Source organism: Hyaena hyaena, unplaced genomic scaffold, assembly GCF_003009895.1.
Source record: "Hyaena hyaena isolate Hyena2069 unplaced genomic scaffold, ASM300989v1 scaffold_920, whole genome shotgun sequence".
Taxonomy (NCBI): domain Eukaryota; kingdom Metazoa; phylum Chordata; class Mammalia; order Carnivora; family Hyaenidae; genus Hyaena; species Hyaena hyaena.
In genome coordinates, this window is record NW_024081553.1 from 636,607 (window position 1) to 650,440 (window position 13,834).

A 13,834-nucleotide genomic window follows, 5' to 3' on the forward strand; every position below is an offset into this window, starting at 1 on the left:
TTTGTGTCTGTGTAGATACTGTCTGCAACAATGATGAATACCACATCATGAGTTTAGTACCACCACAGCACCTAGTCTGGTGCCTCACTAAAAGGAAGTGAGATTATTATAACTATTCTCATTATCACTGGCAAAAAAAAAAAAAAAATGTTTTTTTAAGTCGAGGTCCTAAATAACAAAGCATTGAACTGTAATGCTTCAGCTACCACCCTACTTCAAAAAGCACTTGGTAGCTTATTGGAGGAGATGAAACATATATCCAAAAATACAAGTAAAAAACAAAGGTAATATAAAGTAAACAACAAATGAACAATCTAGGAAATGCATGTAAAGGTTTGGTAAAAGATAAAATTATGAGATGGCCGCAGGAAACCTGTTAGACTACAGAGAAGAGGCGGATCCTGAACTTGGTCTTCAATATCAGTTCAGATTGATACAATACAGGACAAATTGGAAAATGAGTAAAACCAGGGTGGGATTGTGAGTGATATGTCTGGGAGAGCAAGAACAAATTCGAGTTTAAAGAGCAAGTTTCCTAAAAGATTTTCATGCAGAGTAAATTTGGAAAGGAAAACACTGAAGTGGATGTGATCTCACACTCCAGGTTAAAGGGTTTTAATTATATTTAACAGATAATGTAGGAAGTGTTTGCTGAATGAATACATGAATGAGCCTCAATATGTTTCCAAGGACAGAAATATAATAATATGCCTCCTCCAAAGACATTTGGCGACACAATAACATGAGTTAATATATCTTGTATAGCAGGTTGAAAGATCTTATACACTCCAGAGGTTTCCAATTTTTCTTAAAATAAAATTCATTTATGGCTCCTGGGCAGCAATTTGAGAATCAGCCCTCTCCCCATCCAGCCCCACAACAAATGTGTTTGCAAACAAATGGAAGAAGAAAACAACACCGTATTGAATTTCTTCTTTTGCTTTAAAAAAAAAAAAAAAAAAGATCCTTCAAGATAAATTGAGTACAGCTCTAGTAAATTTGGATGCTTTAGGTCATGGACATTCCATTTTTATATATACTGTGATAATAACTATATAGAGTAACCAGAGAGATGTGCAACTCTGCCCCACTGTTGCAAGAATTCACAAAGTAATTGAAAGTGTTTCCAAGTGTGCATAATTCTGTGCCTCCAGTCAAATACAGTAGATGGAAATTTGTTTGGCTTCCTCTGTCAAAATGTCTAAAACACATAAAGGAAATGTGTAAGTGGAAAACAAAATATTATAGTTCCAACATTCTTTTAATTATGTCTCAATTTTAACCTTGGCTTTGCTCAAACATACTAATAATCCTAAGGGCTCCTCTCTGATCCTTTTGGTGGAGAAAATGACCGAATGTGATTTTTACCCTTGACTCAAAAGTGTCAGTTCTGGAAATCTACAGTATTTGTCACCATGAATACCATTTAACTGCAGCATACCCAAAGGAACTCTGCACAGCCACACGTGAATAGGGCTTAGAGGAACTTAATTAATCTTGCTGTCACTTCCATGATGCTTTTCATTAGTTTTGCTGCTATCTGATCAACTGGCCTTCTCTGTATTTGAAATGGCTACCCATAGCTTTTTGGGAAAGCATTTTCAAAAGGTAAACAAAGACTCACCTTTGTGGTCCGGAGCTTTTAAGCAGATGAACATTATTATTACTACTCTGATATATTTAAGTTATAAAATCACAGGAGACATAAATACCTCTTCTGTCTTGAACAGGAAAACTGCTTTAAAATCTATACACAGATTATATAAGTTAAATAAAAGGTCATAATTTTCTTTATATTGTTTTCATAAACACTGATGCTTAGTGCGTTATCTGGAACTGTTCTAAATACAGAATATAATTCATAAGAAATCTAGGCTTTTTCACAGATCCCTGGTAATTAAATTAGGTGAAAGTTGGATTTAATGATGGCACAAAAGAACCAATAACCCAATGGTAGTATCAGCCCTCTCTGTCCTGTTTTTGAAAGATTGGTTTAAAACATGTATATTTGAAATGTAATTTTATTTATATGCATTATTTTTGCCATTATTTTTTCAATGCTGACCATAGTTTAATGTACCAAAAAAATTGGAATGATTTTATAAAACGTTATCACATTTTGACTATATGAAAGTCAATTCATACCTACAGGCATGGAGAACTATAAAAGGAACTCACCAAGAGCCAACATATATGGCAGGCTCTGGTGAAGAAAAACAAAAACATAATGTGTCCCTTTTCCTTCTGTTTGGAAGCCAGCCTCCAAAATAATCCCCAGTAATTCTTGTTTCCTAGTATTCACACTCTTGTACAGTCCATTCCAACTCTGAATAGAGCTATACCGTGTAACCAATGAGATGTTGTTGAAATGAACAAGTTTGACATTCAAGATTAGGTCACAAAGACAAAGTGGTTTCTGTTTTTCTCTCTTAAATCACACACTCTAGGGGGAGTGAGATGGTATACTTTGAGGACAGTCAAGAAACCCTATGAAAAGATACACATGACAAGGAACTGAGATTTCCAGCCAATATCGAGCATCAACTTGGCAAATATTTGAGTAAGTCACCTTGGATGTAGATCCTTCAGCTTAGGTCAAATCTTCAGATGCCTGCAGCCATGATCAACATTTTATTTACTTATTTATTTTAAATAAATTTTTTGAGAGAGAGAAGGAGGGTCAAGTGAGGAAGAGCAGAGGGAGAAGGAGGGACAGAATCCCAAGCAGGTTCCATGCTGTCAGCCCAGAGCCTGATGTAAGGCTCAATCACATGACCATGAGATCATGACCTGAGCCAAAATCAACAATTAAATGCCTAACCAACTGAGCCACCCAGGTGTCCCCATAAATGCAACTCATGAAAGTTTCCAAGTCAGAACCACCCAATAGAGCAACTCCCAGATTACTGGCCCATAGCAACTGCATGAGATAATAAACAGTTATTACTGTTTTAAGCTTCTAAATTTGAGGTGGTTTTTTTATGCATCAATAGATAACTAATTCATCATAGCCTTTTATAGCTTAAAATTATGGCAATGTGATATAGACTATAGACTCCAGTTGAGAATAGAGATAAACATAGGGCTTTAAGAGGTTATGTATTCCTTTGGGTCTTGGTTTCTTAATCCAAGAAATAATGGTGTGGGAATGAGTTAGGGTCACCAATGTAAAAATCCCATAGGGAGAGGTGAAGGAAGTCCCACAGCTGCATAGAGTAAGCTAGATATATGTTTATAGAAAGTGTTGGAGACTTTGGAGGATTGCAGAGTATCAACTAACAAGGGAGGGTCTGTTACTTCACTTCGATTGACTGTATGCCATATGGAAATGTTGCCAGATTCTTCAATTTTTTCCAGTTCTTATTTTCTATGACTAAAACATTACACATTTGATAAAAAATTTCATGTAACTTCAACTTGAAGCCATTGGTTAAAACTATGATTGAAACAGCATTTTCCTCTCTCTCTCTCTCTCTCTCTCTCTCTCTCTCTCGCATTTTCCAGTATCCTCAGATTTCATTCAAATATCTCTGCTGTTAAATTCATTTGTTCCATCCCTCTTTCCCTTCCACCACTATCTCTACCCTTCTCTATATCACAAACTTTTCTGTCCACCTACCAACACATATTCCTCTCTGCCTGGCATATTGCTCTCTTCTTAATGTATCAGGCCCTTCCCCACACTTTCTTAGCCTGTTGAAATATTACTCATCCTTGATGGTCCATTCACATGGCACCCCTCCCTAAGAGGCTCTGCCTGATTGCCAGTCAATTAGTGACTACTTTTTTTATACCTCAAGAGTAATGCTCTTTAGTCCTTCTAGGTATATGTCTCCCTATTTATAATATGAAATCTCATTTGGCAAAATGAGTTTCTCATAAATTTTACTTTCACTGAGCATTTTTACAATGGCCATCTGCAACATACTGTCCAGATCTCCCTGAAATGAAAGACTTGTTGTTCACTGCTAGGAGTGCTGTAGATAGATGGCTTTCAACTGTTAACATCTTTATTGTCTTATCTGGTGGAAACTGCACTTCCAAGTTTTCATTTCTTTGTGGTGAACCATATCCAGTGATCAATGTGGGAGTAAAAAGGCCTCACCATCTTAGACTAACCTGGACAACTTGGTCAAGTTGAGCTGCTCAAGCTCTGAAGCACCCAACTGTCTTTGGTCCTACATTACAGTTCAACTTCTCCCTCTAGCCACTCCCATTCCACTTCTCCCTTCCACAATGCTGACCTAGAACATTCTCTAAGAAACATCCTTCATATAAGCCTTCACCTATGTCCATTTCCCAGACACCGCTATTGAGCAGATACTCAGTAAATGCTTGGTGGTATAAATTTAAGTCCTAAGTCCCCATAGACAAACAAGACTAATTTCGCAAAGAAGAGAGTATGGTTATTCCCCAGGAAGCCCTTAAAATTGTTGGATAATTGTGAAAGAAAGCTCACCTTTTACCCAGTAACTCACTGATTTTGGATTTAATGTGAGGAAAAGAAAGCCCAGAATTTAAATGAATGTCCTGGTCCGTGTACTCTGTCTGAGTAATGGTGATGGCTCAGAGCTGTCAGGTCTGCCAGGAGATATTCAATCATGATGCTCTCCTCTTTCTTTTCAACAAAGGTAATCACTCAGCATTTTATCTTTTCTAGAAGGTGTCATTACTTTAAAAAGACAATAGAAGTCTCACAAGGGTTTCTATGTAGTGGAAATTTTTCTCTTCGTTTTCAGGAAAAAAAAACAACTAAAGGAGAAAAGACCCTAATTAATTTAAGTATGAAAAAAACACATTAGCTTGAAGGAACTTTCATAATTTTAAAGTATAAAATTTCTTGAGAAATCCTTTCAAACTGAATAGTTTCTCATGTTCTTTAGAGCCTATAATACACAACACATATATTTTAAAATTATGTTGTTTTAAAATTTTTTAAATCTTTTTTATTTATTTCTGAGAGAGAACAAGGGGCAGCGTGAGCAGGGGAGGGTCAGAGAGAGAGGGAGACACAGAATCAGAAGTATGTTCCAGGCTCCGAGCTAGCTGTCAGCACAGAGCCTGATGTGGGGCTTGAACCACAAGCTGTGAAATCATGACCTGAGCCGAAGTCGGACGCTTAACCGACTGCGCCACCCAGGCGTCCCTAAAATTATGTTGTTTTATTTAAATAACCAGACAATTTTTTTCTGGAGAAAAGCAAAAATTTGCGTTGGAAAAAATCTGTGATGCAGAGATGTGTGTGGAGATTCTACTGTAAAGAAACTATCAACAGTAAGGCCTTCTTACCCTCTGACTACATGTTACCAATAACAGAGCATGGATATGAACCAAGTGGTTTACCACCTATTTTCAAGTCCAATGCTTCATCTATAAGTACTTAAGTATTTTCATTTATTCACTAATTGGACAAATATTAATTGAACCCACATTTGTCAAGTACAATGCTTGGGACCAGGGATATAGGAGTGATCAAGACAGATATTGTCCTTGGCTTCATAGAACTTACAGTGTTCCAGAGAATAGAAAATTATAAAGGGAGATGGATCAATGACTGCAATAATCTGTTGAGGTAGGCAGAAAGGGAGGAAAAGGTGGGAAGTCAGGGAGGTTAGAGAAGGATTTTTGGGAAGGAGACATATAAGTTGAAGAGTGTAGAAAATTTGGAATGAATCCGATAAAAATAAGGCATTACTAACATCATATGCAAAGGCCCAGAAGAAAAAGGAACATGGGGACAAGAGCTGAGAGATGTTCAACAAGGAGAAGCAGGGGAGATTGGTAAAAAATGAAATAGGACTGGTAGCTTGGAGGCAATCATGAACTTGCAATAAAGATTTGCAAAACTACAAATCCGTTAATCAAGAAAGTGGTGAACCATGTGGTTAGAGATTCAGTTATAGAATAATTAAACACTAACTATCCTATGGCAATAAGGCTCCCATGTAATCATGTGACTTTGTGAAAAGTATATGCAGTAATGCTGTAAATCTTTGGTACAAGCAACAATTCTCTTTGCTCAGGTTTTCTGTCTACATTTCACCCAATGAAATGCAACGAGCAAGAAGAAGAAGAAGAAGAAGAAGAAGAAGATGAAGGGGGAAAAATGATGCCTTGTGCGACTGGGCTCGTCTAGATGGGAATCACCGATTCAACAACGTTCGGGGTAAATCAGGTTTCTTTTAAAATTTTTTTTAATGTTTTATTTATTTCTAGGAGAGAAAGAGAGACAGCGTGAGCAGGGGAGGGTCAGAGAGAGAGGGAGTCACAGACTCTGAAACAGGCTCCAGGCTCTGAGCTGGCTGTCAGCACAGAGCCCGACACGGGGCTCGAACCCACGAACCATGATATCATGACCTGAGCCGAAGTCAGACGCTCAACCGACTGAGCCACCCAGGCGCCCCTAAATCAGTTTTTTTAAGCTGTCATGGGAGCTGAGCATTGAATATAGGAATGAAAACTCAATAGCTGATTGTTTGATAATTGACCCAGATTACTTGAAATGATGGAGTCAGTGTGTTGTCTAGATTGAAATTTGTGCCACACAAATACTTGCATTGAAATTTTACATATATATGCACATATATTATACAGACACACACACACATATATACATACATGCACGCACACACACACATGTGATTCATGGAGGAAAATGGGGAAGATGACACTTCAAGGCATGTGCCATAAGTTTACGTGCAAGGAAAGTGTGATATAATTTTACATTTTTGGTACCCAAACCCAATTATTTTCAATTCTCTTATTCTCTCCTGCCTACAGATTTCCTAAATAACTTCTATCATATTATAAGTGGTCCTGGGTTTTTTTAAATGTTTTTTTCTTTCTTTCTGAGAGAGAGAGACAGCATGAGCAGGGGAAGGTCAGAGAGAGAGGGAGACACAGAATCTGAAATAGGCTCCAGGCTGTGAGCTAGCTGTCAGCACAGAGCCCGACATGGGGCTCAAACCCGCGAACCATGATATCATGACCTGAGCCGAAGTCAGACGCTCAACCGACTGAGCCACCCAGGCGCCCCAATGGTCCTGTTTTTTGAAGATCCTTGAGAACTGAAGAGTATTCTTAGATTACCATTTCCTATAGTTGCATCAGAAAAATAAACAGGGACATATGCAGTGGCCAGAAGTGTCTTGTTTCTTCTCTAAAGTTTTAAAAAATGAGTATCTTTCTAATGACGGTAATATTTTCACAGAATAAGCTACTTATTGCATTTATTTCAGAAAAATAAAAGCTGCCATTTCCAAAAGGTTATGTATATATAACACCCACACACTGTATATATGTAATGTGAGATATTACTGTCTTACTTTCCCAGAAATATAAGTCAGGAATCAATCTTTATCAGAATTATAGGATACTTTGATGTATTTCAGGGTATCTGCAACAGCATCCTCCTCTCGGGGGAAATTCTTTTTTTCATATGAAATATGCAGGACTTACTCACCGTTGGACATGACTGATTTGATTTGGGTGGCCTCTGAATGGGATTTTCTGAGACCTATGACTTGTATGACCTAACTTGAAAACATGAACTGAGACAATCATGTTTGTTCTCAAAAACATAAACTAAGAAATAGAGAAGGAACTTATCGATTGGTGACGGGTGCTGGAACTAGAAGGTCATGTAGGCTCAGGTCATACAGATTCATGTGCAAAATGAATAAGCACAAAATGGTACAAGAGGTGAAGAGGCAGAGACAGAGAAGAATATACATGTTGGACGCTGGGTGGGGAGAGAGGCACATTCTTAAAGGCAGGCTTTGATTATTCAATGGCTTCTTTTCCTAAGCACCTTTCCAATAATCTCACCATCCCATCCCAGGCCCCCTCACAGGCAACTTTAATAAGTCTCTGTTCCTCCAGTAGTAATATCTTTTATTCTATTTTTAATTAATTGGAAGAGATTCAGTAGAGCTGACGCTAGGAAGTGTCATGCTGAAGTATTGTACACTAGTCTTCAGACTACCCCTTCTCAAAAAGAGGACATGAGATGGCAGCATTGTGAAGAAGGGAAAGATGGCAGTCCATGTTAAAAAGAGTCAGTCATGCTAGGGGGAATTCAGGGCATTCGGGGAGTGAAGTAAGAGTAGTTATGGGATTAATAATAATGGATTCTACAAAGAAAAATAATTGCTGTAGCATTTTAGGTCAAAGATGTATTGCTGTCCAACCTTCATTTCCTACTCATATTTTGTGAAGATGTACATGTAAACAATAAGACTAAAGATTTTTGACTCTTAGTGTTCAGATGTAGCTTGTATTCCTTACATTTCAAAAAACGTTCTAAAAAGTTTATTCAGTGTGTGTGTGTGTGTGTGTGTGTGTGTGAGAGAGAGAGAGAGAGAGAGAGAGAGAGAGAGAATTCCAAGCAGGCTCCACACCATCAGTGCAAAGCCCAATGTGGGGCTTGATCCCACAAACTGTTAGATCATGACCTGAGACAAAACCAAGAGTAAGACATTTAACTTACTGAGTCACCCAGATGCCCTTATATTCCTTACATGTTTGTATGTTGTTTTCCTAGTAATCAAAGGCTGTTTTATAATAGAGAAATGAAGAGAATTAATTTTTGTCAACCAGATAATTTCCTACCTGTTATGGATGAGAGAGATGTATATTGAAGTATCAGGATCCCAAATCATGACGTTAGCCCATATATTGAGGCAGGGTCAACACACTTTCTACAGATGAAGTTGTGTTTTAATGAATAGAGTAGCATATCATTGGCTATAAGAAACATGGATTCATTGATTCTATTTTTTTTCAGTTTCTGGCAGTTCACAATAAATCTGCTCTGAGATGCAAATTTCAGGAGAGATTTTGCAGGAGAACAGAAAAAATTTTATTAAACTACTTTGGGACATCAGTTATAGGATGGAGGATAACAGAGAATTAAGTAGTAAAGACAAGAAGAGTAAGTTACAATAGATGAAATTTAAGAGACAGTATATTAAATGGAGTAAAGGTAGACTCAAAGGATTCAGTGAGTTAGAAGGCAGGGTAAAATAGTGAGATCCTGAAGTCAAAAGCACAGAGTTAAAATTGTATTCACTAGAAATATAATTTTTAGTTGAACTAGTGTACTTGAAAGGATTTGTGGTTATGGGTAAGAAGGACATCCAGATGGGGCTCTATTAATATAAATCTTACCTAATCCAATTCTTGATTCAAGTTATGGACTCAATGATTATATACACTGTAGCTATCAAATACAAGATCTTTTCAAATCTAATATTTTCTTTTTACTCATGGAAAGTAAAAAATGTATGTACAAACACCCCCTTCCGCCCTGTCCCCACCCCTGCCCCCACACACACCCTAGGTACTTCTGTCTAAGCCTAAATTGAAACAGAATTTGGTAGCAAAAATTATCAGTTGAAAGCCTTACAGAAATGACAGTGCTTAGAATGCTAGAATAGTATTGGACAGCTGCCTTTAAACAAGACTGAAACTATTTATGTTTCTTATGTCTGTACAATTATTCGACTAAGATGCCATTGCTCCCTATCTAAGACTCTCTCCCTTTCCTAATATCATTTATCTGAAGAACAGAAGTATTAGTTAGATAATCAGTTGTTCTTACAGAACATAACATCAGAGCAAAGGGATAGAGAGACTTACAGGTTTATCCAGGCCATGTAGAGGTCCTCAGCAAAACTCCTGGCTTACATCCCTAATGTTTGTCATTAAAATTTACTGTCCCACTCATCTGGAGAGCATTGGACAGATATTGCCAAGATTGAGGCACTTAATTATTATATAACATCAAAAGTCTAGTGAAACTGCTTTATTCTTAAACCTGATTTTATAGTGTTCAATTGTAGAAATTCTATACATCTTAATTAAGGTGATGGTTAAATGGGTATATTTGTCAAACTAATCAAACTTTAAGATTAAGAATTGTTTTATTAAATTTAAATCATATTCAAAAAAAAGAGGAATGGAACAATAAGTGATAAATGCATACGCATGCGAGAAACAACTGGATACAGTAAACAAAAATTGGGAAGTTGGAGTCAGCAATGAGATATGGTTAGAAAAATTTAAAAAATCAGAATGGACCTTAAATATCTAACAGGCTTGGACCAAGGCTGTTACAACACCAGGAACAATTGGTCCCTTGGGCTTGCTGGTAAGCAGAATGATACAGATTTCTTTTAATGTTTCATTTATTTCAGAGAGAGAGAGAGAGCACGCAGGGGAGGGTCAGAGAGAGAGAGAGGGAGACACGGAATCCGAAGCAGGCTCCAGGCTCTGAGCTGTCAGCATAGAGCCAGATGCATGGCTCATACCCATGAACTGTGAGATCATGACCTGAGCCGAAGTCGGACACTTAACCAACTGAGCCACCCAGGCGCCCCCGGCAGAATGCTATAGAAAAAGAGCATGGGTTTAGAATAATACTGACCTAGGACTGAATCCAAGCATTGCCACTCAGCAGCTATGTGACCCCATGAAATTCACTTAACCTTTTGCAATTCCATTTCATCATCTGCAAATGGGATAATAATCCCTACTTCACTTTGTGGTTTTGAATAGTTGGCTCATATTGCTGTTTAATAAATAGCTGCTATCATCATTATCATCCATCACCTTAATAACTTAATATTAATTTCTGTAAATTTAAAATATAATAATATTAAAAAGAAATACACCATTTTGTGCTTTCATGCCGGGCAATTTTAGGCTTCTCTAGTATTCTCTTCCCTATAGTGGGTTTTTCTGTTAAAAGCAGGTGTCAAAAAGAAGTAATACCTTTAAAAAGAGAGGCCAATGGGGGGTGCCTGGGTGGCTCAGTCCATTAAGCATATGACTTCAGCTCATGTCATGATCTCATGGTTTAGGACTTGGAGAGCCATGTCCGGCTCTGTGCTGACAGCTTGGAGCCTGGACTCTGCTTTGCATTCTGTCTCCCTCTCTCTATTCTGCCCCTCCCCTGCTCTCACGCTGTCTTTCTCTCAAACATCATTATCATCATCATCATCATCATCATCATCATCATCATAAACATTAAAAAGAGAGGCCAATGGGACACTGTGATGGAAGCAAAGAAGGGGACATAGGATATGGAGTCTCAATTCCATGGTTTTACAAAACCCAGAGACCAGTTAAAAGGAGATAATAATTCCCAAGAAGGACCATAGTGGGCACAGAGATGGAGAGGAGTGGACTGATTTGAGAATTACTGAAAAGATCTTGTTGCCTGAGTAGACAGGTGATGATGGGTACTGTAAAGTTGATGAAAGAGTGGGTACAATTAGGAATAACGTAGGGTTTTGATTTTTTCAGTTCAGAGACTGTCCTTCATACAGGAACTTGGGGAACTTTGAAGAAGCCTAGTTTAGGGAGCAAAGTAACAGATTTAGATAAGATCTTTGTGTTACTTTGGAAACAAGGAAATGAAAATGACTTCAGGTAGTTGAAGAATAGGTCTGAAACTGAGAAGATGGATTTCGGTATCTTCTGTATGCTGGTAGATGTGCAACATCTGACTCCTTCTGGAAACAAAGCCCTGGTGCAAAGCCTCTGCCAATATTCATGGTGTAGAAACTCCTACCAAGATGCCAATTTCATGGTATAATACAACCAGCATAGCTTCAATGTTTATTTATTTATTTGGAGAAAGAGCGACAGAGAGCATGAGCAGAGAGCGCAAGCAGAGGAGGGACAGAGAAAGAGACAGAATCCAAAGCAGGCTTCAGGCTCTGAGCTGTCAGCATAGAGCCTGACTCAGGGCTCCAACTCTTGAACTGTGAGATAATGACCCGAACCGAAGTGGGACACTTAACTGACTGAGCCACTCAGGTGCCCCCAACCAACATAGCTTCAAAAGAGATGTGCATGGCTGGCTCTTGCAAGGGGTGCTAGCCAGCTGCATCACATGAGGGGTGATTCAAGAAGCAAGAAGTCATCAAAGGCATAAGTATCCACCAGAAATGGAGTAAATTTCTCTGGAAGAGGGATGGTGTTTGCAACTCTATTTCTTTTGTTTCATTTGTGTTTCATTTACTCGTTTGTGCAGGGCTGCTTAGTAGTTGCAGGAAGACTTGACATCCGTTCCTTTAATCATCTTTGAGATTCGTTGTTGGTACCTACAATACCCGCTATGTTAGGAGGTCATCTGAAGGTGAGAGTAAATGAAGAATAGCTTCTCCTTACCAAAAAGGGGGTGGGCAAAGGAAACTGCTTTTATGTCTCTATTATCCTCAAAGTACTCTAAATTCTCAATGAACCTATTTCTACCTCTCTGATGTTAAGCTCCTTCTGGCCATCTCCTTTAGCAAATAGGATGCTGTGTGTTATATATTTTCCAAATTTAGATCTACAATTTTATAATGACTTTTTTGGTATTTGTGTATCTTTTCCTCTTTCATGTATGTTTATGTCCCAGAAATATTGATACCAAAATATTTGGGGTTTTCAATAAGGGAATAATTACTAATTTTTGATTGATAGAGGGGTATAATGATGCTAGAGCAGGTTTCTGGATTATCTAAGCCAAAAATGATATACATTCCTTTCTAAAGTTCATTTATTTAATGGCACTCTTCACTAATTATAAAATTAAGATACGTTCTTGTTAAAGAATTTGGAAAATCCAGAAAAAAGAAAAGAAGTGTCTGTAAGCCATACAAAAATATTATTTATTTCCTTTCAGAGTCAACTGGCATACAGTTTATATTCATGATGGCATGTCTGGCTTATATATTCAATATTTGGTCATATTTCTTTATCATCTTAAATTATGTTTAGTAGCAACATCTTCCCCATGTCATTAAAATTCTGCAAAATATAATCCTAATTGTTGAACAATATCCTCTGTTAGGAGTGTATCACATGTATTTAAACACTGTTTTAATTTTGAACACTTTAATGGTTTCCAAGTTTTCCCTGTTATAAATGGAATGGCATGGACATCCTCTTCCATTATTTTTTGTGCTTCCTTGGATAAAGTCCTAGAAATGCAATTACCGGGTTAAAGGGTAAAACTGCTGCAAGGAATTTTGGTACATAGTGTTCAATTGTGCTCTCAAATGATTACACCAATTTACAACCACATCAGCACTGTATGTGAGTATCTATTTTCACTTTACCATTGCTAGCATTGAATATTACCTTTAAAAAAATACAGGTGTGTATACATTTGTGTCTGTGTGGCCCATTTTATAAGCAAAGCTAGTATTTCATTATTAGTTGCATTTATCTTTCATTTATTAAGATAGGTTAATGTTTTTTATAGAAGAAATGTGTGTGTGTGTGTGTGTGTGTGTGTGTGTGTGTGTGTGTGAATTTCTTTTGATCCCTTGCGCATTTTTCTATTGATGTTAAGCATTTTACCTTACCCAAGGAATCTGATGCAATTTAGAGGTAACTGAAATAATAAAGTTTATTTGAGCTCCTGGAAATATAAATTCTAAAGAGAGCATCAGCAGTTACCATAAAAGGGAAATAAAGCTACACTATGAAAATGATGTTTACAAATCATAATTACACAAAGCAAAAAGAAACATTATCCCTTACAGCTATTGAAACCCCATGAGAAAGGCGCCTTTGCCACGACCTTGGGCATATACTGAAGGTATTTTCTTCTCTGTATGGATGCAGTTGGATTTTAGAGTGAAGACAAGATTCAGAAGACTTCCTCGGCCCCTTTCTATCACCGCTGAACAGAGGTGCAGCAGAGTCCTTGCAAACAATTGCTGTGAGCTTCAGATAGGATTTTCTAATTCCTCCTTGGCCCCCAAACATGCTACTTCTTCAGTCTTTTCATCGCATGGGATCATGTTGCCAATAATGTCTTTGGGATAAATTTGAA

General features: G+C 37.6%; 1 non-coding gene across 1 annotated transcript; it reads right to left on the reverse strand.

Moving 5' to 3' along the window:
- Nucleotides 1–6,314: 6,314 nt before the first annotated feature.
- Nucleotides 6,315–6,399, reverse strand: TRNAR-UCG. Its single transcript has one exon. It is a non-coding gene; the product is annotated as a tRNA-Arg (tRNA).
- Between the last annotated feature and the right edge of the window lie 7,435 nt (nucleotides 6,400–13,834).